Source organism: Sciurus carolinensis, unplaced genomic scaffold, assembly GCF_902686445.1.
Source record: "Sciurus carolinensis unplaced genomic scaffold, mSciCar1.2, whole genome shotgun sequence".
NCBI classification, from domain to species: domain Eukaryota; kingdom Metazoa; phylum Chordata; class Mammalia; order Rodentia; family Sciuridae; genus Sciurus; species Sciurus carolinensis.
Genome location: NW_025920119.1, coordinates 3,583,045 through 3,594,966, shown reverse-complemented (window position 1 = coordinate 3,594,966; position 11,922 = coordinate 3,583,045). Strand labels below are relative to the sequence as shown.

The 11,922-nt window shown below is 33.2% G+C and overlaps 1 long non-coding RNA gene and 1 pseudogene across 1 annotated transcript; both read left to right on the top strand.

Annotated features, from left to right (window-relative positions):
• The first annotated feature begins 6 nt into the window (after positions 1 to 6).
• Positions 7 to 2,499, top strand: LOC124973719 (A disintegrin and metalloproteinase with thrombospondin motifs 20-like; annotated as a pseudogene).
• Positions 2,500 to 4,256: 1,757 nt separating this feature from the next.
• On the top strand, positions 4,257 to 11,442 carry LOC124973721 (uncharacterized). The gene is made up of 2 exons (XR_007106698.1): positions 4,257 to 4,510; positions 11,085 to 11,442. It is a non-coding gene; the product is annotated as an uncharacterized LOC124973721 (long non-coding RNA).
• The last annotated feature ends 480 nt before the right edge of the window (positions 11,443 to 11,922 follow it).

The following is an 11,922-nucleotide window of genomic DNA, read 5'->3' as shown; positions in this document are numbered from 1 at the left end:
GGACTTGGGTATCAGATATGTGCTGTTAAATGTGTCAACGAGCTCAGTAGTGCAGTATTAGATGACAGAGAATGTCAAGGGTCCGTCGCCCAGGTGATAGGCAGGTAAAGGAAACCTCTTTGTGGATTATAAACAAAAATATCTATTATTTAACAAGAGGCTCACTAATGCGTTCAAATTATTTTTATATGTACTTTTCCCACTTAAACCTCTATGCCTTAAAAATGTGTGCATGAGATAGAATTTATCATTCTTGGTTTTGCCAGTGTTATAGCTTTATTATGAAATGGTTTACCTTTTATCTGCCATTGGATCATTTATTTAACTTGCGTATTCCTATTCTTTGAACTGTGCACGTATGACAACAACTATTATTATGAATATTATGGAATCTTAATGTGTGTTGTGCTTTTTAAAGGTGGAGTTCTCTATTCCTTCAGAATGTTTCAGCCTAATGGTATTTTTGAAGGACTTGGATCTTTCCCTCTTCAATAATCAGATGCAATGATCCAGACATTGATATTCAGTCTTACTATCCACTGCTAGCACTTGACAGTACTTTGAACATTTGGAAATAAAATTCTTTACATCATCACTTTGTAAATTGGTGTGCAGCTATTCTTGAAGTAGATATGTAACAGAGGCAAAGAAATATCATATTTAATTAAAATATGGTTGATTAATTAAATGATGTTCTTTGAGATTCGTTTTTCTTTTGAATAGGACTGTATAGTTACTCCCTGCCCATATATCCCTAATATTGGTGCTACTTCCTTACCAGCTGTTCCCATGGGAAAAGCAGCACAGTGGAGACATGGTTCTTGGACCCCAGTAAGTGAATTTATTGAAGAGATGCAATATTTCTTATGGGGGTCTTTAGATATCAGCAGAATGTTTGGGACAGATTTGCTTAAGTTAATGTATGTATTCATTCTCAAGTATTTTGATGGAATGGACCAAGTATAGGGCTTAGAATTAGGTCACTTAATGGCTAAATTATGCTCTTCCTTTCCACAGCCTGTATTTATGTGCAGGAAATTTGAACCTTTTGTAGATTTTCTAATCTACAAAATGAGGATAATGATACTTATGTCCTAGGTTGTTATAAGAAGCAGATGTGACGTCAGGCATTTATCAACTTTTACTTAAATTACGGACATTTTCATGTTGCTTTTCTGAACTAAAAGCTTTAACGTATATAGAATATATAATTTGCTTTAGTCTTAAATATTCATTAAGTCTTTTAAGATTAATGTTAATGATATATTAAAATTATCTTATGTAGTATCTTTAATTTTTTCATATAACTAAGCATTATTCCAAAACATTATATTCATTCATATTTTTATATCTGTTTGTGAAATTTGTGATCTAAACTGGGATATTTTCTGCCCCATCTGTATTTGACTGAGAAATGAAGCCAGGTGATATTATTCCTAATTTGTTTTCTCAGGAAACTTGATGTTTTATGAATGTGAGCAACATCTATGGTTAAGGGAATTGGGAGAGGTACTATCTAACCTTTCGATGTTATTTTATTTTTTAAGTGCTCCGTGTCTTGTGGAAGAGTTAATCAAGCCTGCTCTGTAAGCTGTCCTGATGCTCATGATGGAATAGCAGGTGAATCACAGTGTGCACACTTGCCCAGACCTGCTGAAATATCTGTGTTTGCTTTAGCCCTTGTGGAGAATGGCAAGCAGGAAATTGGTCACCTGTAAGTATCCTTATGAGAAAATAGCAAGTGAAATGTTTAAATATAATATATGGTATTTTATATAATATCAGTGTAGTATATTACATTGTAAATATTGGCTAAATTTCTGGTCAGTTTTCAGCATCCTGTGGCCATGGAAAAACAACTCAACAAGTTTTATACATCAACCACCAGCAGTCAATTGATGAGAATTACTGTGCCCTGAAGTTCGCCCTTTGGTAGAACAAGAATATAACCTGCCGCCTGCCCACCTTGGTACAGCCACTTTCCTAGTTCCTCCAAGCGGCCAAGCCAATTCCCAGGCAGCATTTCCCATTAACTCACAAACCAAAGGTAATCAAAATCAGGGGGTCCATCTGTCAATTCAGAGGAAACCAATGGAGAACAGGATCATGGGGATCAATAAGCTGTTCTTTATTGAGTTATATTAATTCTATCATTTTGTTATATTTCTGTCATTTTTTTATTTCCTTTAGCAGATCTGTAAATAATGACATCAATTGCTTTTAATGCTAAATTTAACTGAAGATGGATAGTTTAAATCTTAAATGGATTGAGCATTTTTGATGTAGACTACAACTCCCCTGAGTTCTTACTGAATTGCAGAATAATATGATATTTGATTACAAAGGAATGCACTTAAAAAACAATCTGATTAGGGTTCATTGTGATAAAAACAAGAGAAAACCCTTTAAGAAGTAAGACTATAAATGTTTATAAAAAAACAAAAATCACTGTGATAGAAATGGAATAGAGTAAAATTGAGTAAACTACCAAAGTTCATATTTTACATGATAATAATAATACAAATTAAATAAAAATACAAAGGGAAAATTAGGTAACTTAACACTGTGTTTTGTTTTTTATATCTTCCCAGTTAATATTAAATCTTTAATTCCTTTTTACTTAACATTTAGGATGAGGGTAAAAGATTACTTCCTAATGCATGCTTGAAAGACTTACTTTTCATCAACAAATTTTAATGATGCCCTCAGTAAAACTTAAGTGTTTTGTCAGATTTTTATGTTTCAGTTTGCTTAGGGTTGAGTCAGGGAGTGATTTCTTTTTTTTTTCACCATGCAGATTCACACTGTGGAATCCGCAGTTCGTGTGTGTTTATCCTGGCCCATGTTCTCACAGCCATGCTGGAGGTCTTCAGCGTAGGGTTGTGGTCTGCCAGGATGAGAAAGTGCTAGTTTGGACAAAGTGCTAGTTACTGTGATACACCCTCAAAACCCCCGGAGTCAAAGCACTGTGATTGGGGGCCTGTCCTTGCTGGAGCTATGGAAGCTGGGGAGAAGTAAGTCATAATATTCCCTAAATTTGTGGCGATGTTTACATCTCTGAAGACCTAAAGTGCTTTCATGACATTGAACTAATCTTACTTCACTATCCTGTAGTGGTGGATAATTTTACTTCACTGTATATGGAAAGAGGTTTTTTTCCTTAATTGAGAGATCAAAACCCTATTCTTTTTTAATAGGTGTTCTCTCATGGTGTAAGTCACTCAACTCATTATAGAAAGCATGTAGTCCAGATTATGAATAAAACCTGCTATGCTACCCAGTATGTCTGTAAATTACTACTATCTTTCTAAAATTAGTACATTATTAATTCAAGTTGCTTAGAAATTTGGATTGATATAAACACAGAAAACAAGTTTAATATGAAGACCATATTTTATCCCTATTGTTTAATAGTCATTCATTTGATGAATCTTCTCCTTCAGGTTAGAGAGTTGTCAGTCATTAAGTCTTTTCATCATGCTATGGCACTCTTAGGCACTGTAAAGATAATTTCTAAAATGGTCACTTTGAATATTAATCCCAACCATATTTTGGATGGGAAAGAATAGGAAGCAATGCCGTATGTTCATTTTGGATGAATTAAATAAATCAACTTATTTAATTATTGAAATGTTTTTGCTTAATTATTTTTATTACATAATTTTCTTCATAGGAAATTCATTGGAAATCATTGTTTACAGGCATACTTTTGGCCAAGTGCTAATAAATATCAAGTAAATTGTAATATACACTTTACTATTTTCCACAATTCAACTAACTTTATTATTTCTGAATGCAGGTATGTTCATTTTCAAAATTGAAATCATAGGAGAAATATAAACAAATAAGAACCTTTATCATTTTGGTATATTTCCTGCTAGATTTTTGCTCTGTGTAAGTTACAGAAACAGATTTATATTATACAAGCTGCTTTGCTCTCTATGGTTTTCATATAGAATGTATTGAGTGTATATCCATGTGTATAAAATTTGACCTGTCTTATTAGCTCTCATGGCTACATAATAATTCATTGATTAAAATCCATACATTATTTAATTGATCTTCTTTACTTAGGTAAATCAGTTTTATTTCTGGCTTAACAAATAGTATTTTTATAGACTTAATTCCTTACTGAAATATTTTCCTACTAAGTCTCAAAAAATGTCAGTTTTTCTAATAACCATGAAATTAAAACACTTTTATTCAGGGATAAATATTGACAATTAGAAATAATAAACTTGAAGCTCTAGCATTACTAATTAAACAATGAATAAAGCAATATAATAGTCTCTTGAAAGTCACATAGATTTGATATTTCCTCTTCTTATTTTTAGTGTACACAAATATGTAGAGGAGGAATAAAATCAAGATTTGTAATATGTCAGCTTTCTGATGGCCAGCTGTCACCAGAGCACAACTGTGAAATCCTAAACAAACCACCTAGTGTGATACAATTTCATAGCCTGCTTGCCTTGATGATGTATCACGGCATTGGGGACCATGGAAATTGGTACAATAGTATTCTCAATCTTATCATTTTGTTTTCTTTTACTGTGTGCCTTTGACTTTAATTTCCTTTCTTTATAAATCATAAAATCAAGAGCTTCCTGGAATGATTCTAGAGAACTGCAATGAATTTTTCTGTCCCATTTTGGCTGCTAGTGAGTGGAGTGAGGTAACATTAAAAACATGAGGCTATTTCTTCTGATTTTTTTTAAAAGCAGACCATTGACCTTCTTGGCTTGTATTATTAAATTTGATAGTTGGAAGAAGGATTAATTCAATTTCAAGTACTATAATATTTAATAGTTTTATAAGTATTTATTTTTATATGTGAATTTTGACCCATAGCACTATTCCTATGAAAATATTTTTCTTCATCACTTCTTTTGTTTGCCCCCACCATTTACATTTGTATATAATGTTAAGGCTTTGCTTGTAACAATGGCAAATCAAGGCTGTCTTTCTTGAGCATATAACTGTATGTAACTTTTGTCTGTCAATGTCAAATAACTGATCCAAAACCAATTAACATTCTTTTAAAAGTTGTTTTTATCATTGTTAAACTTATTATTTTGTTTGGAAATGTGAAAATTTATATTACAAAGGAGAAATTACATAAAATAAATAAATTGGTTACAGTTTGTTACATCACAGAAAACTATGATTTATATAATAATTTATATGAAATTCACTTTTCTCCACTGTGTGGAGTGACTGTGGTTTAAGAATATTTTAATTTTCTGTGTTGTTCTTTTTTTAGATCCATAGACCAAACTCATAAATATTCCTTATGAGTGGTTCATCTTCTCTAGTGTTTTTCAAATATCCAAACTTCGAAAAACTTTTAATACATAAGTATATTGAATTATTTTTCTGTCACTTGTGCTCTTTTAAATCATGAACAACTAAGTACATTTCTTTCAAATTAAAAATTGGTTTGAGTCTATGTATTTATGAAATTAAACCATTCTTTAGAAAACAATCATAACTCTAGTTTTACAACTAACCTTTTTTCATAACTTTTTATTGGTTCTTTTTAGTTACATATAACATTAGGATTCATTTTGACATAATTATAAAAGCATAGAATACAATTTGCTCCAAGTCAGTCTCCAATACTTCCCCTTTCCCTCCCCCCTCCCACTGTTACCTTCCCTTTGGTAATCTTTCTGCTATTATAACTTTTTTTTATCAGTGCCTTGCAGATATACATAATGGTGAGATTCATTGTAGTATACTTATATCTGTACTTAGGAACAGATTCCTTAGGTCAGATTCATTCTACAATTCTTCCCTTATCTAGTCTCTTCTCCTTCCCCCTCATTGCCCTTCCTCTACTTCACTGATTTTGCTTCTGGTTTGATGGAATACCCCTTCCCTGACTTTCCTCCTACTCCCTTATTTTGGATTAGCTTCTACATATCAGAGATTCAACCTTTTACTTTCTGAGTCTGCCTTATTTCATTTAGGACAATAGTCTCCAGTTCCATCCATTTACCAGCAAGTGCCATAATTTAATTCTTGTTTATGACTAATATTCCATTATGTATACATACCACACTTTCTTTATCCATTCATCTCTTGAGGGGTACCTAGGTTGGTTCCACAGTCTGGCTAGTGTGAATTGTGCTGCTGTAAACATTGATATGACTGCATCACTGTAGTATGCTAATTTTACATATTTTATTCCAAGCAGTGAGATAGCTGGGTTGCATGGTGGTTCCATTACTGGTTTTTGAGGAATCTCCATACTACTTTCCAGAGTGTTTGCACTAATTTGCAGTCCCACTAACAGTGTATGAGTATAACTTTTTCTCCATGTTCTCATCAATGCTTATTATTATTTTTCTTCATAATTGAGATTTTGACAGGTACAAGATGAAATCTTAATGTGATTCTGATTTGCATTTCCCTAATTGCTAGAGATATTGAACATTTTTTCACATGTTTTTTGTCCATTTGTATTCTTTTGAGAAGTGTCTTTTTAGTTTTTCTGCCCATTTATTAGATTATTTGATTTTTTGTTATTAAGTTTGTTGAGTTCTTTATATATTCTGAATATTAATTTCCTATCTGGTGAGGAGGTAGCAAAGGATCTTCTCTCATTCTGTAGGCTGTCTCTTCATTGCTTCTTTTTTTCCTTTGCTGTGCAGAAGCTTTTTAATTTTATGCCATCCCACTTATTGATTTTGGTTTTATTTCTTGCACTTTAGGAGTCTTGGTAAGGATGTAAATGTTGGAGTGTTGAACCTACATTTTCTTCTCACAGTTGCAGAGTTTCTGGTCTAATTCCTAAGTCTTTGATCCACTGTGAGTTGACTTTTGTACAAGATGAGATACAGGGATCTAGTTTTGTTCTTTTAAATGTGGATATCCAGTTTTCCCAGCACCATTTGTTAAAACTAATATCAGATAACTGAATCTAGGTGGGTTTGTATCTATGTCTTCTGTTGTATTCCATTGATCTTCATGTCTGTTTTGGTGCCAGTATCATGCTATTTTAGTTACTATTTCTCTCTGTTATAATTTGAGGTCCTGTATTGTGATGCCGCCAACATTCACTCTTCTTGCTCAGGATTCCGTTGACTCTTCTGAGTCTCTTACTTTTCCAAATGAATTTTAGAACTTCTTTTTCTAGATCTGAGAAGAATGTCATTGTTATCTTGATGGGGATTGCATTGAATTCATACAATGCTTTTAGAATATGACCATTTTGACAATGTTAATTCTACCTATTTAAGAACATGGGAGATCTTTCCATCTTCTAAGGTTTTTAATTTCTTCAGTATTCTATACTTTTGATTGTGGAGGATCTTCCCTTCCTTGGTTAGGTTAATTCCCAAGTATTTTTAAGGTTATTGTGAGTGAGATAGTTTTCCTAATTTCTTTTTCATCAGATTCATTATTGGAATATAGGAAAATGATTGATTTGTGTATGTTGATCTTGTAACCTGTTAGGTTACTAAATGTGTTTATCAGCTCTAGAAGTCTTCTGGTGCATTTTTTGGGGGACTTTTAAATATCAGCAAACAGATAATTTGACCCTTTCTTTTCCTATTTGTATCCCTTTAATTTTCTTTAATTTGCCTGATTGTTCTGGCTAGAGTTTCAAGGACTATATTGAATAAGAGAGGTGAGAGTGCATATCCCTTGTCTGGTTCTTGTTTTTTGAGTAAAAGCTTTCAGTTTTTCTCCACTTGGTATGATATTAGCCTTGGGTTTGTCATATATAGCCTTTACAAAGTTAAATTTCTCCTGCTATTCATTCGTCATTCCATAGTGTATTATTTAAATCCTCGTTTTTAGAGTGGGTTCTGTTTTTTATCTTGTTTTCTGATTCATTCCATTATGATCTGACAGGATGCAAGGAATTAAATCTGTTTTTATATTTCCTAATATTTGTTTCTATCTTTAGTTTAGTGTTTTAAACATGAATGAGGGATGTACTTTATCAAATGCTTTTTCTGTATCAATTGAGATAATCATGTGATTCTTGTCCTTAAATTTATTTTTGTGTTGAATCACGTTTATTGATTTGTGTATGTTGAATCAGTCTTGTATCCCTGGGATGAAACCCACTTGATCATGGTGCACTATCACTCAATGTGTTTTATATGTGGTTTGCCAATCAGACATTATTACCCTAAGTACAAATATGATTACACATCAGTGTGATTCTATAACATGTACAACCAGAAGAATGAGCAGTTATACTCCATTTATGTACGATGTGCCAAAATGCATTCTACTGTTGTGTATAACTACTTAAAACAAATTTTTATAAAAGAATTTTTGCATCTTTGTTCTTGAAGATACTGGCCTAAAGTTTTTTTTTCCTTGATGTGCCTTTGTCTGATTTTAATATCAGGGTTATACTGGTTTCATAAAATGAATTTGATAGTGTTTCTTCCTTTTTTATCTCATGGAGTAATTTGAGGAGAATTGATGTTAGTTCTTCTTTTAAGGTCTGGTAGCTGCTTCAATACATTACTTGATATTAATCTGTTTAAGTTTTCTATGTCCTCTTGGTTCAATTTTTGTACATCCCGTGTCTCCAGGAATTTGTCAATCTTCAAGATTTTCTAGCTTGTTGGAGTATAAATTTTCAAAATACTTAATAATTGTCCTCTGGATTTCAGTTGTGTCTGTGGTGATATTTTCTTTTCATCTTTAATTTTGTTAATTTGGGTATTCTCTTTCTTTTGATTAGTTTGGCTAAAGGTTAAACAATCTTATTTATCCTCTCAAAAAACTCTTTGTTTCATCAAGTCATTTTATTGTTTTTTTCCTCTCACTTTCATTGATCTTGGCTCTGATTTTAATTTTTTCTGTTTTTGACTGATTTTGGTGTTAATTTGTTGTTCTTCTAGAAGCTTGAGGTGCAATGTTAGATTATTTATTTGCTCTCTTTCTATTTTTTAATACACAACTCAGTGCTATAAACTCTCCTTTTAGAACTGCCTTCACTCTCCCAGAGATATCGATATGCTGTATCACTCTTCTCATTTGTTTATGAGAATTTTTTAAATTTCTCACCTGATTTCTTCTGCTATTAATTCATCATTCAATAGTGTATTATTTAAATCCTAGGTGTTACAGCTATTTCTCTTTTTTATCTTGTTTCCTAATTCATTCAGTTATGATCTGATAGGATGAAAGGAATTGACTCAATTTTTTATATTTCCTAATATTTGCTTTTTGCCCTAAACTGTGATCTATTTTAGAGAACATTCCATGAGATGTTGAGAAGAAAGTGAAACCATTCATGGATAGATGAAATATTCTGTAGATATCTGTTAGGTCCATTTAATTAATAGTATTTTTTAGTTCTGAAAAATCTTTACTTAGTTTATATCTGGATGATCTATCTTTTGAGGACAGAGGTGTGTTGAGATCACCCAGTGTTGTTCTATCATGGTCTATTTGATTTTTAATATTGAGAAGGGTTTATTTTATGTATGTAGATCCACCATTGTCTGGGGCATAAATATTTGCAATCATTATATTTTGTTGGATGATTCTTATAACCAGTATGCAGCGACTTTCTTTGTTTCCTCTGATTAACATTGACTTGATATCTACTTTGTCTAATACAAGAGTAGCTACCCTCTTTGTTTTTCTAGTACTATTTGTATGGCATATGTTTTCAGCTCCTTTCACCTTCAGTCTCTGTCTTTGTAAGGTTAGTCTCTTGCAAACACAATATTGTCGAGTCTTGTTTTCAATCCAATCAACCAATCTATGTCTTAAGATTGAAGAGTTTAGAACTTTTACATTCAATGTTATTATAGAGAGATGGTTTTTATTTCCTGCCTTTTTGACTTATCCCTAGGCTTCATTCAGATTTGATTGTCTTTTAATTGACTATTCTAGTGTAATTCATCCTATGCTGGTTTTCATTTTTATTTTTCATTTCTTCTTCATGAAATATTTCATTGACTATTTCATAGTACAGGCTTTATGATTATTAATTATTTTAGTTTCTGCTTATCATGGATGGTTTTTATTCCATCTTCAATCCTGAGGATCATTTTGCTGGACATAATAATCTTAGTTGGCACCCATTTTCTTTCAGAGTGTGGTATTTATTATTTCAATCCCTCCTTGTTTCTAGGGTCTGGAATGAGAAATCAGTTGAAATCCAAATTGGTTTCCCTCAATGTGACCTGCTGTTTTTTTCTTGAAGCTTTTAGAATTATATTCTTATTCTGCATGTTAGACATTTACATTATACTGTATCTCAAATGAGATTGTCTTTGAGTCTGTGAATTTGAATTCTATATACATCTTGTATTTGAATTTCCATCTCATTTCTAAGATTTAGAAAATTTTCAAGTATTATTTCATTGAAAGGATGATACATTCCTTTAGTTTACATTTTGGAGTCTTGATCTACCCTGGTAATTCTTAAATTTGGACTCTTGATGTTATCCCATATATCTTGAATATTCTGGTCTTATCATTTTTTTATGGTTAACATTGTTTTCAAGTTATGTATTTTATCTTCAAGACCTGAAAATCTGTCTTCAAAGTTGGTGATGCTTTCCATTTAATTTGGTTTATTATTTGGTTTCATTTCTAGGATTTCCTTTTTTTCAGAATCTATCTCTTTATTGAAATTATCTTTCACTTTCACTTTCTGTGTTTTCTAATTTCACTCCTGACATCTTCTTTTAGCCTGCTGAACAATTTAACCATGAACATTCTGAATTCTTTTTCTGACATTTCCACTGTTGTGTCAATGGAGTCAATTGTTTACGTGTTATGGCCTATTTGGGGTGGTTTGCTCCCATGCATGTTCACATTGCTTGTCTGTCTAACCATCTATTGAGATGGTTATTGCTTCCTTTTATAGTGTGACCCACTGTTCATAAATACGACAACATCTGTGCAATATTCGAAGAAAAGCCAGTGTTTGGTTGAGTATCCATGGTTGCTCATTATCCTGTGGTCCTTTGGCCAGTTTTGGTTGAATGGTGTTAGGGGGAAAGGGACCATTTTCAAAACCATTTTATGCCTTAATTTTAAAAATGAATGGTTGTGTGCTATTGGAGTAATGGAAAATATTTTTTCTCCATCAGGTCAAATACAGGAATCCCGCTGCCCATGCCCCACCCCAGGGCTGTCAGAGAGCTGTCTGCTGTCCCACATGTGTCTGTTGGGACAGAAGGAGAACTGCTGGGAAGGAGGGTTCCTGGCTGCGTGACATCCGAAGGCGGTGGCAGCTTTGAGATCATGGACCCTGTCTTCCTGCACTTCCTCTGGGAACAGTGGAGTGGACAGCTGCTGAGAACACAGTGTGGGTGTCACCCAGCGTCTGGCTGAGGGCTTCAGCAGGGCAGGCTGGGAGGGACTGGTACCCTGCCTACACAGTCCTTTCCCTTGGTATTGAAGCCAGAATAACCCAGCTCATGTGCTAATAAAATCTGTTGTTATTTATGTTTGGGCTGCTTTCTTTCAATTTTGGTATCAAGATTCTCCACTTTTAAAATTGCATCTTCATTGCTTAGCTGTCCTGGGGACAATAGCTGGTTCCACAGTGTAAGACCTGTTCGTGTTTGACCACTTCAATCCAACATTTCCACTTGCTTTCTTGTTTTAGAAAGAGAAAATAATCCCCATCCCTCCACTCGAATAGAAGCATCCGCTAACCAAAGCCCATGAGTGGACTGTCCACTGAGTATTCACAGTGAGAGCTCCTGCCCTTGCTGACTCTGTGATCTCCTGGTATGAGGTCTCTACCCAGGAATTTGTGGCTATTTTTCTTTCATTTTTTGAAAATTATTCACCTGAATGATTCAAACTTTTATTGTGACTATAAATTAAAACATCTTCCAATGTGAAGGTTATATTCCATGTGCCCTCATTCTGTGATCTGGCTTGTTTTTCTGAGCTGATTCCACACATTGGTTGTTGACC